This window comes from Triticum dicoccoides, chromosome 7A, assembly GCF_002162155.2.
Source record: "Triticum dicoccoides isolate Atlit2015 ecotype Zavitan chromosome 7A, WEW_v2.0, whole genome shotgun sequence".
Lineage (NCBI taxonomy): Eukaryota > Viridiplantae > Streptophyta > Magnoliopsida > Poales > Poaceae > Triticum > Triticum dicoccoides.
The window spans coordinates 655,626,743-655,642,702 of record NC_041392.1 but is presented as its reverse complement, the minus strand read 5'-3'; positions in this window follow the sequence as shown (position 1 = coordinate 655,642,702).

The following is a 15,960-nucleotide window of genomic DNA, read 5'->3' as shown; positions in this document are numbered from 1 at the left end:
TACAATTTGTGGACATATAGCTTACCAAACCAATTAAGGATTTAAGTTTTGCTCAAAAAAATTAAGGATTTAAGAACACTTGTCCTCGCCGACCTTTTCCTTTCTCCATCGTGTGCAATGAACGTTTCATGGGGCAGCTTCTTCCTTCAGCGGGTTTATTGGATCTGCACCTCCCCGGAAGCGATGAAGGACAGGGACGTCGCAATGGACTGAAATCTCTCAAGAAAGTTATGCGTCATCAGAAACACACTAAACTAGCGATGGCCACAGCTGTTGTCGTCAAATAGTAAATCTTTCGATTGGCAGACAGCGGCCGCTGTCTTGTTTTTCTCGGATGTACATTCGTCCACGTCATGTGTATAACCGATACACCTACCACCAGTGGATGATTACCACATACATATACTCACTGACACATACATATGACATACTGATTACTGAACAAACATTAACACCCGTATATATAACTGATAAAGGTTGGAGACACTACTACAGTTCAGTTCAGTTTTGTGTACTAGAGTTTCAGTTCAGCAACAGCATCATGGCTCAACAGTCGTCAGGCTCAGACACAGGCGGGTGTGCAGAGACGTATGTGTTCTCTTTATAGGATTTCATGGAAGCGTTCCTACTCCCTCGAGGGGAGCCGCGTGAGTTTATATTGATGAGGCCGATGGCCTTGCCTTGGCGTACAAGGAGAGATACAAGAGTTGGGTTACAATACGAGAGGGAAAGAAAGAGGTTGAGATTACAACGCTAGTTCTAACACCCTCCCTTAATCTCAACTATCCCAAATTAAGACTACTCTTGAACTCTTCAAATGGTCTTGCTGGTAACGCCTTTGTAAAGCCATCATCCACTTGATCCTTGGAGGGAATAACCCGTATCTCAAGTTTCTTAGCTGCAACTCTTTCTCGCACAAAGTGAAAATCAATTTCTATGTGCTTTGTCCGTGCATGAAATACAGGATTTACAGACAAATATGTTGCTCCCAAGTTATCACACCATAAACATGAGATGCGATTTTTCTTGATCCCCAATTCTTCAAGAAGTGATTCAACCCAAATGATTTCAGCAGTTGCATTTGACAGAGACTTGTATTCAGCTTCTGTACTTGACCTTGACACAGTGGCTTGCTTTCTAGCACTCCAAGAAATAAGATTAGAGCCAAAGAACACTGCAAAGCCTCCAGTTGATCTTCTGTCATCACTACATCCTGCCTAGTCAGCATCAGAGAATGCACTCACAAGAGAGGAAGTAGACCTTTTGAAATGAAGTCCTATTCCCATAGTATGCTTCACATATCTTATAATTCTCTTGACAGCTGACCAATGTGCAGAAGTAGGTGCATGTAGATATTGACAAACCTTGTTGACAGCAAATGAAATATCTGGACGTGTGAGAGTTAGATATTGTAATGCTCCCACAGTACTCCTATACCTTGTGCTTTCCTCCTCTTGAAGTGGCTCACCTTCATATGCTGAGAGTTTTTCTGAGGAAGACAAAGGTGTAGGCACTGGCTTGCAATTCTTCATTCCCATGCGAGACAGAAGCTCAACAATGTATTTCTCCTGATTCAACACAATGCCATCTTGAGTTTTCTTGACTTCAATACCTAGGAAGAAATGCAAATCACCTAGGTCTTTCAAGGCAAATTCTGAGCTTAAATCATGTAGGAGAGCATTAGTAGCATTCTGTGAAGAACTTGCAACTATGATATCATCAACATATATAAGCACAAAAATGACCACCCCTGTTTTGTTATAAATGAACAAGGATGTATCAGCCTTGGAAGCAAAGAAGCCAAGATATTTCAACTGTAAGCTCAATCTGGAGTACCATGCTCTGGGTGCTTGTTTAAGACCATAGAGTGCCTTGTCAAGCTTGCAAACATAATGTGGTAGCTTCTTATTCTCATACCCAGGTGGCTGTTTCATGAACACTTCCTCTTCCAGAACGCCATGCAAAAACGCATTCTGTACATCTAGCTCTCTTAAACTCCATCCCTTGGATACAGCAATGGCCAACACAAGTCTGATCGTTGCAGCTTTCACAACAGGACTAAAGGTGTCCTCATAATCAATGCCATAACGTTGTTTAAAGCCCTTTGCAACTAGACGTGCTTTATACCTGTCAATGGAGCCATCTGCCTTCTTTTTGATTCTATATACCCATTTGCAATCAATGATATTTTTACCTTTCTGATCTGGTACAAGATGCCAGGTTTTGTTCCTCATGAGTGCTGAATATTCCTCATTCATTGCCTTCTTCCATTTAGGATCATCAAGTGCACTTCTCAACGTTCTTGGCTCTCCTGAAATACACAACATCCCATATGGAATAGTCCCATCTTTTCTTATTTTAGGATTCCGTATACCTTTCTGTAGCCGAGTCATAACTCGTGAAGAAGCCACTGGCTGGACTGCTGGGATACTCGCCACAGAAGATCCACCAGAATCTGCATGTGACACAGCAGGCGAATCTGTCATCCCATGCACAAGAGATCCTGTAGTAGCTGGTGTGGTTGCCTCCTCTGTGCACACACGGGTGCCAACCAACCGAGCCGGTGTAGCAGATCTGCTGCCCGACCGTGGCTGCACGCGCACGCGGGGCGAGGGGGATCCGGCCCCACTGCTGGTCCCGCCTGGCGCTGATGTGGAGGCGCTGGAATGGCCCGACCGCGGGTCCGCGCTGGAGCTGGCAGGAGCGCGATCCCAGAGCGATTTGGTCGCGTGATCCAAGGACTGGACGCGCACAGGAGTTCCAGGCGCCGCCGGATCATCTTCGTTATCTGCGCCAGGTTTGTCTTCTTCTCCAGCATGCAATATAGGATCAAATTGAGCCATATTTTTGAGATTTTGTTCATTTTGAGCACCGTTTTCTTCAAGGACCTGCACAGGCAATAGAGAAGAACCAGTTCCAACAGAAATATCATCACATTGATTAGTACAATCGTCGCCCCCATGATCAAAAGGCCGAAGATGTGAAGGGAGAAGAAGAATTTCTTTGCGGAGAAGTGCACCGGCATTGGGATGAAGGGAGGCAAAGGGAAACACCGACTCATCAAAAACAACATCTCTGGAGATATAGACCCTACCAGTAGGAACATCAAGACATTTGACCCCTTTATGCATGGGGCTGTAGGCTAAAAAGACACACTTTTTGGAGCGGAAAGCGAGTTTGCGTGTGTTGTAGGGTCTAAGATTTGGCCAACATGCACAGCCAAAGATACGAAGAGATGTGTAATTGGGTGTGACACCAAGGAGTCTTGTAATGGGTGTTTCAAATTTGATAACTTTACTTGGAAGCAAATTGATGAGGTATGTGGCAGTTAAAAATGCTTCATCCCAGAATTTAAGTGGCATGGATGCATTGGCTAGTAGTGCTAGCCCCATATCAACTATGTGGCGATGCTTTCTTTCAGCAGATCTGTTTTGTTGGTGAGCGTGAGGACACGAGACATGATGGGATATACCAAGTTTTTGGAAGAAAGAGTTCAGTTTTTCATACTCACCACCCCAGTCACTTTGCATAGCAATAATCTTGGAATTCAGTTTGCGTTCAACAAGATTTTGGAAATTGAGAAAGACTTGGAATACATCAGACCTTTTCTTCAATAAGTAAATCCAAGTAAATTTACTAAAATCATCAATAAAGCTTACATAGTATGAAAATCTACCAACTGAAGTTGGAGCTGGCCCCCATACATCTGAAAATATAAGTTGGAGGGGACCAGTAGACACACTAGTAGAGATGGGGTAAGGTAATCGATGACTCTTTGCTTGCTGACACGGATCACAAACTGACTCAATACTATTCTCATAAGAGAGTTTATTTTTGCTAAGAACATATTTAACTATGACTGAAGATGGATGACCTAAACGACTATGCCACCTTGATGATGATGGCTTGGTGACAATGTTTGCTTGCTTATTGGACCAGGAAGATGATGATGATATGAGTGGGTAGAGGCCTCCCACGCATCGTTCTCTAAGAATGATTCTCCTTGTTCTCAAGTCCTTGACCAAGAAAAAATAGGGATAGAATTCTATAAGAACATTGTTATCAAGGGTGAATCTATGAATGGAAACAAGATTTTTGGATGTTTGAGGAACATGCAAGACATCTTTCAAGTGCAAATTTTTCATGGGGTTTTAACAATTGAACTACCAATATGAGTGATATTCATACCAGAACCGCTTGCCGTGCGAATTTGGTCGCCTCCGTTGTATTTATCCCTCATTGTTAACTTGTCAAGTTCTCCTGTAATGTGATTTGTTGCTGCACTGTCGGCATACCAGTTGGTATCCATGCCATAGGAGACAGCATGCGCCTCCTTCTCTTCTTGATCATACTCTTCATAGCGCCACCAGCAAACACGTGCACCTCCTGGATGATGTTTGTAGCAAATCTGACATTCAGAGTAGTCATGTTGCTGCTCACGCACCTGCTGTTGTTGTTGCTGTCGAGGCCGTCCCCTGAAGCCGCCGCCTCCATTGGCAGGAGAGGGCTGGTGGTCACCGCGATCACCGCGGCCGCGTCCCCTGCCTCCTCGCCCGCGAGCCCTGCCGCGGGACTGACCGCGGCCTCTGTAGACCGCGTTTGCAGATGAATGAAAACCGCCTGAGGAGGAGTCGCCTAGCATCTCCATCCTTTGATCGAAGGCAGATATTTGAGCGAAGAGATCGTCCGCCATGATAGTGCCCTTGACAGCGCCGATCGCCGCCACCACAGAATCGTAGTCGCAGTCCAGCCCTGCAAGGATATAATCCACCATCTCTGGATCAGATACGGGACGCCCAGCAGCAGCTAGTTCATCCCCAAGACTCTTCATCTTTGCCATGTACGCCGAACTTGACATGGTGCCCTTTTTGGTATTTGTGATTGTAATTCTCAGATTGGTGATCCGGGACTGCGATTGTGAGGCGAAGAGGTTTGTGACTATTGTCCAGAGCTCGAAGGTGGAATCCTTCCCAACGACCTGTGCGAGAATCTCTGGAGACATGGAGTTGAGGAGGTATGACAGGACCTGCTGGTCTTTGGTGATCCAGGGCCCGTACAGGGGATTCGGCTCTAGGGCCGTGGTATTGTCCGCTTTCGTGACCTCCACCATCTTGGGCGGAGCGGTGTCAGAATTGTCCAGGAGCCCCGTGACCTGCGCACCTCGCAGGGCCGGGAGAACCTACGTCTTCCAGAGGATATAGTTTCCTCGTGTAAGCTTCTCATATGGCGACGAGCCGAGGTTGAGGGCGACGCCGGCTGAGGAAGACATGGAGACGATGATGTGTGATGTAGGGTTTCGATATGTAGCTAGATGTGTTGGGAAGAGGTGGCTCTGATACCATATAGGATTTCTTGGAAGCGTTCCTACTCCCTCGATGGGAGCCGCGTGAGTTTATATTGATGAGGCTGATGGCCTTGCCTTGGCGTACAAGGAGAGATACAAGAGTTGGGTTACAATACGAGAGGGAAAGAAAGAGGTTGAGATTACAACGCTAGTTCTAACACTCTTTTGTTCCCGAACTGAAGCTGCCTTTTCCTTTCCAGTGGTGTTGTAATTGGATGGATGAGGTCTCTTCACCAATCACTTCAGCACCTTTAATTTGCATATCCCATCCCCTCTAGAACTGTATTCTTAGTCCCAAGCATGCTCATGCATCCAATGACTAATTTGTCTTGTATCAAACCCAAAAGAAAGGTGTAGCGTCAAGAGGAATCTTTGGACTAACTGCAGAGGTTAAAAGATGAGAGTATCTTCCCATAGTTAACAGCTCACAGCTATCTAATGCATCCATGGTTAGCACATTTTTCATTCTGATGGCTGAAAGTGAGAGATGTCCCCTACTTCGAAAGGTATGTATAGATGACCCTCATCCTTGGAAATGACCCTCATTTTGATGTCCTATAAAATCCTTTTCTGATGTTAGCCTTTTGCGGCAGCTGTAGTTTAGTTTAGACTTCGGCTGCGCTTGGATTAGGTGTAAAACAATACGGAGGTGTTTTGTTTACAGGTGTAACTTACCGGCCGATGAGCAATTTCCACCCGGAAACAAAATGACCGACTAAGGCATGTATTTTTTACCGAGGTATCTGAAACGGAAACGCTGATCCAAACAGGGCCTTCCCCTTTTACTGTTTGCACAGATAAAGATGTACTTTCTTTTATTTATATTTGTTCCCTTATCATTGTGAGAGTGCGGCAGAAATCACATATTTGACCTGAGGGCCAAACCAAATCACAAACTGACCTTGTTCCGAAAACATTACACTCTGCTGACCCTTTCGTGTGGCGCCCGACAGCTGGGCGCCACACACTACTATGCAGTGCCTCTCTCTTGGGCGTCGCACCTCCTGCCAGCGTGGCAGCCCTGGTCCAGTTGCGGCCCCATAGACAGCACTGCAGCGCCTCAGGCTTAGGCGCCACACTTGTAATGTGCAGCACCTAGCTCTTGGGCGCTGCACAGGCTGTGTTCCACTTAGGCTGGCCCCACCCTCTCTCCCATCCCACCCCCACCCCACACACCCCACCCCACACAAACCCTTAGCCTTGCGCCCCTCCTCTCTTCCCCTCTCCCCCCTCTCAATTCCTTCTCAAATCTTGCAAATACGAAGTATTTGACCGTGGATTTCGAAGCCAACCCCTCCCTTAAGGTAATCTCCTTCGATCCCCTCGTTTTCATCCATAGGAATTGTCACATTTGCTCAAATCTTGCTACTTTGGGAAAACCCTAGTTTTGGCTTGGATTTGCAAATTTGTATTGAATCATGTTATGTTTCTTTGCTAATTTGGGTTGGTTAGGCTTTCATAGTATGCTAGGGTTAGGGTTATGTGTGTTTGATGTTGGTGTTAGGGTTATGCTATGGTTAGGGTTGTGGTTATTGTTAAGTGGGGGTTAGGGTTATTAATTCATATATATGTTATGGCATATGTATTTTGTGCAAATATTTTTGTTAAGTACTTACTTGATATATGTGTGTTTTTTATTATTGCAGGGATGGGGAGAACATGTGTTTATGTTCATCATGTGGATAAAGAGGCCTTTTTGAAAGGCAATGTTGAGCCGGACCCGGATGAGCTTGACATGGTGTTTGAGAGTAGTCCAAGCTATGCGGAGCTCTTGGACCAAGTGAGGAAGGATTTGAATTGGATGGACCCAAGTGACATTGTTGAGTTCGAGGGAAGGCATAATGTTGGTTTTGGAATGCACATCCATTGGAAGACAATGCGTGTGAACTCCGAGCAACGTTGGGTTGCATACAAGGAGACGGTTGCCGAATCTCTAGACAAGGCTCTTGAGTTATTTGCCTCCAAGAAGGTTGAGTCTACTTTGAATTTGGACTTGAACCGGAACCCCTCCCCGTTGGTTGCTAGCACTCCACCACCCATGAACCAAGATCAAATGAGTGAACCTCATTTCACGCATCAAGATTGGCCAACATTGAGCCCGACTCCAAACAACCAAAATGAAGGTTTTGAAGAGGAGAATGATGAGTACGAGGAGGATGACAACGAAGTTGATCTCCATGACAACAATGTGGGTGATCTTGACCAATATCATGTGCAAGAGGCAATGGACCAATCCATCCGTTTTTCCCGTGCATATGCATCGGACTCGGATGACGATGGTCACGATGAAGAAGTTGATGAGGAGGGGTTCACACCGAAGGAGGCCCAAGAATTCAAGAAGGTATCGGGGCGGGATCACAAGACACCATTGTTCAAGGATCTTAGTCTCGCGGATGAAGCCATTGTGGATGGTGGCAAATGCATATCTCTTGGAGCTAGGCCAAGTTCTCACCGTGATTTGGAAGATGGCAAGAACGGGATATATCCCGGTTGTGAGTTTCAATCCTTCTTGGAATTGAAGATGTGGCTCGACAACTACTCGGTTACGCATTATCGTCCACATAAAGTGACCAACTCGGACGTCAATGTGCGTTACACGGTGAAATGTGAAGTGCCAAGTTGTCCATGGATTGTGCGTGCAAGGCCATGGAAAGGAGGTCCCACTTGGCGCATAGTGAGTTATCTACCAAATCACATGTGCCGGCACAAGAATGCGGATGGCAAGCTTGTGTACCAACAACACAGACAACTCATGTCCGAGTTCATCGCTTATAGGCTTTCCAACCAAATATCCACACTTCCAACAATGAGCATCAAGAGTGTCATTGACCTTGTGAAAGCCATCTTTCATTACAAGGTGAAGTACGGCAAGACATGGAAGGCAAAGAAAGCCGCATTCAAGATGTTGTATGGCAATTGGGAGGAAGCATACAACCGACTCCCTAGGTTGTTGTTAGCTATGGCCACCACAAACCCAGGCATGGTTCACGTGGTTGAGCCTCATGGGCACCAAACATTGATTCACAACGGGAGGACCGTCCGAGTATTTGGCCGTGCATTTTGGGCCTTTGAGCAATGCGTGAGGGCTTTTGAGCATTGTCGGACCGTCATCGCCATTGATGGCATGTTCTTGACCGGACAATACAAGGGCACTTTATTGGTTGCAATAGCAAGTGATGCCAATAACCGGGTGTTGCCTTTGGCTTTTGCTTTGGTTGAGGTGGAGAGAAATGATAACTGGGAGTGGTTCTTGCGTCAATTGAGAACAAGGGTATTATCGGCTGAAAGGGAAATTTGCGTCATATCGGATCACCATCCAGGAATTCTAAATGCGGTGGTGGTTGACATTCCCGGACATAGAAAGTTGCACCATCGATGGTGCATGAGGCACTTTTGTGCAAACTTCTATAGGGCATGTGGTATCAAGGAGTTGGCCGATGATCTTCAAGATTGTTGTCTCGCTTTCACCAACAAGTGGTTTGCCACATTGTTCAATGCATTGCTCAGACACAAGAAACTTGACCCCGGTGGTCATGAATTTCTCAGTAAGAATATAGTCGAAAGGAATACGTGGGCACGTGCTTTTGATGAAGATGGCTGGAGGTACGGTCAAATGACAAGCAATATGGCAGAATGCTTCAATAAGGTGCTCAAGGGTGTACGTGCATTACCCGTGACGGCAATAGTTCAATACACATTTGACAAGATGAATGGATACCTTTTGAAGTATTCAATGGAGACGGATAAGCAGATTGCTGGTGAGAACAAGGATAAGCACAAGTACTATTTCCCACCAAAGGTTGAAGAATGGTTGGACTTTCAATCATGAAAGGCAGACTCCCAAGAAGCTGTACTATATGACAACAACGAGTGGAAGTATGAGGTGAAAGAGCCTGGAGGAACCACAAACGATGGCCACCAACACGGAGGCCGCGCTTTCAAGGTCTCCCTAACACGGTGTGATTGCAGCTGCATGAGGCCATCGTTGCTTCATCTCCCATGCTCGCACTTGTTAAATGCAGCCCGTGTTAGGAATGTGGACGTCAATCACCCTCTTACCGTGAGGGAGTCCAAGTTCTCAATCATGACGGTAAAGAATACATGGGCTCCCCGGTTTCAGCCATACTTGGACCAATCACAATGGTCGGAGTATCATGGAGTTCAACTATGGCCGGACACAAAATTGAAGGTCGTTAGACGGGGAATACGTAAGACAAAGCGTCTTAGAGGTGACATGGATGGATGGGGCCGTGGTGGCGGTGGAGAATACGGCACCGGCCAATTCCAAGAGCCTCGTGAGCAATCCCGTTGTGGGGACTGCAGTCATGGGGGACACAACACAAGAACTTGTCCCAAATCAAGAAAAAGATCAAAGAAAAATGATGCAAGCACAAGCCAAGCAAATGATAGCCAACCAAGTTAACCAAGGAGTAGCCAACCAAGTCAAACAAGCCAACGAGGCACTAGGCAACAAAGAGGCCGTGGTGGTGGTAGAGGCCTTGGTGGTGGTAGAGGCCATGGTGATGGCCTAGGCCGTGGGGATGGTCTTGGCCGTGGTGAAGGCCTAGGCCGTGGTGATGGTCTAGGCCGTGGTGGTGGTGGTAGAGGCCGTGGTGAAGGCCTAGGCCGTGGTGATGGTCTTGGCCGTGGTAAAGGCCTAGGCCGTGGTGATGGTCTTGGCCGTGGTGGTGGCAGAGGCCGTGGTGGTGGTCTAGGCCGTGGTGGCGGGAGAGGCCATGGTGGCGGTAGAGGCTGTGGTGGTGGTCTAGGCCGTGGTGGTGGTAAAGGCCGTGGTGGTGATCTTTGCCTTGGCGGCGGCCGTGGTGGAGGAATGTTCACTTGGCTCAATGGACCATTGCCGTATGTGACTTACTATGATCTTGTTCTTTTGGCTCAATGCTTGTGTTGTCATTTTGCATTGTGTGACTAACTATTATATTGACATTTTCATAGGTATGGAATCAATGAAGGGGGTGGAGGACACGGAGGCGAAAGGTGAGCTCCCTTGGTGGTCGGAGGAGGGAGAAGAAGAAGAAGAAGAAGAAGAAGAAGAGAGGAAGAAGAAGGGACAAGGACCATGACCTTTTCTATGAACCAAAATGTGTGCTACTATGTGATATGAGACGTAAATGACTATGTCTTTTTGGCTAAATGTTTGTGTATGACTATGTGATTGGACAACTCTATTGCTATGTGTGTATGAGTATGTGATTTGGACTACTATATGTGCTATGTCTTATTTCTGTGTTTTTGGACTAGTACATGTGATTTGGATATGATTATGTGCCATCTATGTGAATCACAAAACATAAAAATCACTTTGTATATGAAAACAACAGATAGTGCAGCGCCTAAGGCCGAGGCGCTACACATTACAGTGCAGCGCCCCTTCCTTAGGCGCTGCATACTGACTTAGCAAATTTTTGGGTGCAAAAGCTACTGGAACGCTTCTGTTGCTCTCTGGACTGGGATGTCCAGCCGTGCAGTGCCTAAGGGAGAGGCGCCACACACCACAGTGCAGCGCCTCGCCCTTAGGCACTGCACTGCTGGACATCTCAGTCCAGAGAGCAACAGAAGCGTTCCAGTAGTTTTTGCACCCAAAAATTTGCTAAGTCAGAATGCAGCGCCTAAGGGAGGGGCGCTGCACTGTAATGTGCAGCGCCTCACCTCTGGGCGCTGCACAGTACAGAGCAGCGCCTATCCCTTGGGCGTTGCACACTCACTTAGCAATTTTTTGGGCAGAAAACATACTGGAAGCTTCTGTTGCTCTCTGGACTGGGATGTCCAGTACTGCAGCGCCTAAAGGGTAGGCACTGCACTGTGGTGTGTGGCGCCTCTGCCTTAGGCGCTGCACGGCTGGACATCTATTTGCTGCACTCACCCCATCCCACCCATCCCCACCCACACACCCCACCCCCACACAAACCCGAAGCTCAGTGCCTCCCCTCTACCCTCCTCTCTCCCCCTCTCAAATCCTCCTCAGATCCGGAGTATTTGACCATGGATTTCGAAGCCAAACCCTCCCTTAAGGTAATCTCCTCCGTTCCCCTCGTTTTCATCCATAGGAATTGTCACATTTGCTCAAATCTTGCTACTTTGGGGAAACCCTAGTTTTGGCTTGGATTTGCAAATATTTGTTGAATGATGTTAAGTTTCTTTGCTAATTTGGGTTGGTTAGGCTTTCATAGTATGCTAGGGTTAGGGTTATGTGTGTTTGATGTTGGTGTTAGGGTTATGCTATGGTTAGGATTGTGGTTATTGTTAAGTGGGGGTTAGGGTTAACCAAGAATTATCGGTTTTGTAGGCATGGCTTCATCTGGTTCCATGACGAGGCCACCGTATGCTAACCAAGAAGACATGCCGAACAAGTGGGAGGACGCATCTTTGGACAAGGTGAAGGAGAAAGATGCCAACATCCCGCCATGTTGGTGTGGAGATGTTTGCAAGGTCAAGGTATCCACCGACCGAAATAAATCATGGACGGAAGGGCGGAGATATTTTGTATGCCCGAACTATGCTTATGATCGTGCACTTCCAACTAACGCCTATGACCAACCATCGGTAAGCTCGAGAAGTAAAATGTTACTATCAAATGTGTGCCAACACTAACAAAAATTTTGTATGCAGTCACCGCCTCCTCTATGCAAGTACTTCACGTGGATAGATCTTGAAGTGCCAGAAGATGTCAAAAAGGACCAATACCAAGATTGTCTTAGGAGGCAACGGTGGTTCGAAGAATCGTTTCGAAGAGGCTTGGAGGAAGAGCGTCGTCAGAAGGAGAGGATGGAGCGGAAGAAACGAGAGGAGGAGAGGGCACGCCAAGCGAAACTTGCTCGTGAGGAGGAGAGGGTAAGAAAGCTTGCAAAGGCTCACGAGGCGCAAGAGGAGGACTCGGCCCGTGACAAGAAGGGGAAATGGCCTCGCTCTACTCAGTAGGGACTTCGCTTCGGTGCACTCGTCGTGAACTTGTGAGGGCATGTGAGATGTTGGTGAACTATCTTCTAGGGCAAGATGCCATTTGTCATTTGTAATGAATGTGTCGTGAACCATGTCGTAGTAACGTTTGAATTGTCTTAAGTTATGAACTCGTCGGCATAAAATTTTTGTTTGTTCAAATTGCTGTGATGATGCAGTCATTGTAAGTATTATGATGTTCCGGTGAAATGAATGTGCTGTCAACTCTGTTTTTGCAGTAAACAACCGTGCAGCGCCCAGAACAAAGGCGTTGCACTATTCTATGCAGCGTCGAACGAACGGGCATCACACTGTAACGTGCAGCGCCTTGCTCTGGGGCGCTGCACTATGACTTGGTAATTTTCATGGATCGTCAGTGCTCAAAGCCTTCTGTGGCCCTATGGGTAGCCATGGCCAGTGAAGCAGCGCCTATGAGACGGGCGCTGCACTGTGAGGTGCAGCGCCTAGGCGTTGGGCGCTGCATAGTACAGTGCAGCGCCTGACTGTCAGGCGCTGCAGTGCTGTTAACTACCAAACTGCAGAAACAGATTCCATTTTGGCAAATACAAATACTGAACAATTCAACTGAAGAAAGACAACATCATTTAGGACAAATACTGAACAAAGACAACTAATAACTTGAACATCACATCATTTAGGACAATTCAACGTTACTACTAGTTCGCAAACACAAATACCACAATAGTAAGAGTTCACCAACATATAACATAACCCAACAAGTTCATTAACCTAACGAAACGGCTACAAGGGAGCACTTCCATAGTAACAAACACTAATTCCTTCCGCGCGTGTTCCTGGTGCCACGCCTGCAGGCAATCTTCTTCTTCCTGGGTGGACGAGCCTCCTCTTCCTGCACTTCCTCCTCCGCCTCCGCCTCCGCCTCATGATCCAAGCTAGCCATCCGCGAGGTCCCTACGACCACCTTTGGGTTGCCTCTGTTGCCAAAGTCGTTGGGCGTGTACCGGCGTTTGGGCTGCCTAGGCTTGAACACATATGGGGACTGAATTTGAGCGTCCGCCAAAGTCATGTCATCATCAAGCTCACCGCCCTATCACACAATCAAACAATATGGTGAAGACCGACGTCGTAATCAAGTGAGAATCACATCTAAAGGATTAGTCATACCTCTTGGGTGACCGCACCCTCATCATCCTGATAAGCATATGAGGAACTCACATCGTCCCTCTGATGGTGAGATGAGGGGTCTGATGGTGTACCAGACCTAGAGGCAGATGGTTCATCAAATTCGGGATCACGGCAACCGAGAAGATTCGATAACTGCCTTAACTTCCTGGCCTGACGCTGTAACATGAACAAGTGTGGAAGATATGAAACTCCGCAACATAGACTACCTCTCATAGTGAATGCGATTTGTACCTTGAGGAATGCTCATAGTGAACCATCATCATTGCCTTTTCCAACCGGTGTTTCCTCCAGAATAGACTGGCTCTCATCAGCTGCTTTCTTGATCTCGGTGCGCTGCAGATGAGAAAGAATGAACACATTAGCCATTCAAACATGTGTAATACGGCCAACAGGAAAGTAAAGAAGAAACACTTTATCACATAGTTAATCACCGGAACAGGAGGAACTCCGTGCCCTACCCTGACATCTCTATTGTACTTCCCCTTTGATTGATCCTCAAAGTTTACGGGTTCTTCAAGAATATCCTCATTATATGCCAGCGGGCATATCTCAACTCGAGTATTTTCAAGAAGCCATCTTATGTAGTTATCAAAAGCAAGTGGACTATGCTCATGAAGCTTGGCGCGTGCACTGCTACGAGCTTCCTCCACACAAAGCTGGAAGCGGGTAACATACGAAGCATGATGCTTGTCCCAGTCCTTTATCTTCCGCTGCCTTCTCCTGTCCAACCTGCATGGTACAAAACCAAACATTAGCAAAATCAAGGAGTGACGATGCTTAGTCAATATGGTTCATGCTCTCTTACCTATGAAGTGCTTTGTCCATATCCACCCATTCCGGCGGGTGAGTCTGGAACAGACCAAACTGACGACACACGCGATTTGGCAAATGAAATTCAACAACCCAGTTGCATATCAGTGGGCACCGCATACGCCAGAGATCCCTATCCCGCAAGCACATCGGGTTGATGGTAAACTCCGGGGTGTACCCAAGTCTGTCATCGGCGCCATATGGCTGCCATTCCACCTATGAAATAGGGCAACAATGCAAAATTGGTGAATTTTTTCCAGGCAAACATGAGAAATGACTGAAGTAATGACCTCGTTACCTGCTCAGGCGTAATCATGTCCAACTCGGCAACGTACTTTTGGTACATGAGATTGACATCGTTCATCATCTTGGAAACCACATCCCACTTCTAAGCCCAAGTGGGGTGCCGTAATTCGTCATCTTCATCTTCATAACAAGGATTAAACCTGATGCTCTTCGGGCGTCCAACAGGCAGACGCTCCCAGCTCCATACAGAAAGTAGAAGCATATTACCACCAATGCCTGCACTACCTGTGATCCTACAACACACATCGTCCAGCTGCATATGAAAGAAAAACAATGTTAACTTGACAGCAAGCTTGCATTGCTAATGAAGAAATGAGTTGATCACAAAACAGACCAACTACCTTTCGGTACAAGTAGGCAAGAGTCGCTGAACCCCAGCTCCATTTGCTATCGAAGACGGTCAACGCCTTCAGCCACATGCATGGAGCGTTCTTGCCAGTGGAGTCAGGAAACAAAGTCCTCGACACCACATACCACATGTAGACACGAGCATGTGTCTGGATCACATCATCAGTGGCATCCGGAGGGCACGTCGCAAAGTGAGTTTGAATCCACGTGAAAGCAGCTCCGGCTGCTTTCCTTTCCTTCTTCTGCTTCTCTTCTCCCTCCTCTACATCAGCCTCAGCCTCGGTAGGAGCCATACCGATAAGAGCAATCATCTGCTCGCGCCACCCATCAGAATCAGTGCTCATACAGAGAGGCATCCCGTCGATAGCAAGACCGGTGATCAACGAGACATCCTCGAGCATCACGGTCATCTCCCCAGTCCAAAGATGGAAACTATGCGTCTTCGGCCTCCACCGATCAGCAAGAGTGGACACCAGTGGAGCGTTTAGATTCGGCGTGGACCGGCTGACCAACTGAATCCACGGGAGTAGTCCTGCCCGCTTGATGTACGGTGTGTACCGCTCATCGTAAGGCATGGCAGGACCAGAGACCCCGTGATACCAAATCTTCAAAGGTTCAAGCTTCTGCAAAAAACAAGTAATGACAAATCTTAGGGCATGTAAATTTCAACTTAAGGCAAAATATTTAGATTACTCGTTATTACCATCTCCTTCTCGCGCATCATGTAGGCCCGGTGTTTCATGTCGTAGACATCGTCGAGAAGCCAAACCATCCTCACAAACTTCAAACAATAAACATATATGAGTTCATCTTCATCTCAAATATCGGTATACACTAAACATCTAATATGTGTTCAATTACAAGAATCTCAACATCTCCTTCTCACACAATGAATATGTCATATGTGTTCAAATAAACTCAACATCTAATATTTCAAATAAAATCAACATCTAATATATATCTAAAAAAACAGATCATATATCTCTACAAAACTCAACATCTCATTGTTATCTATATAAATAGGCATCTCA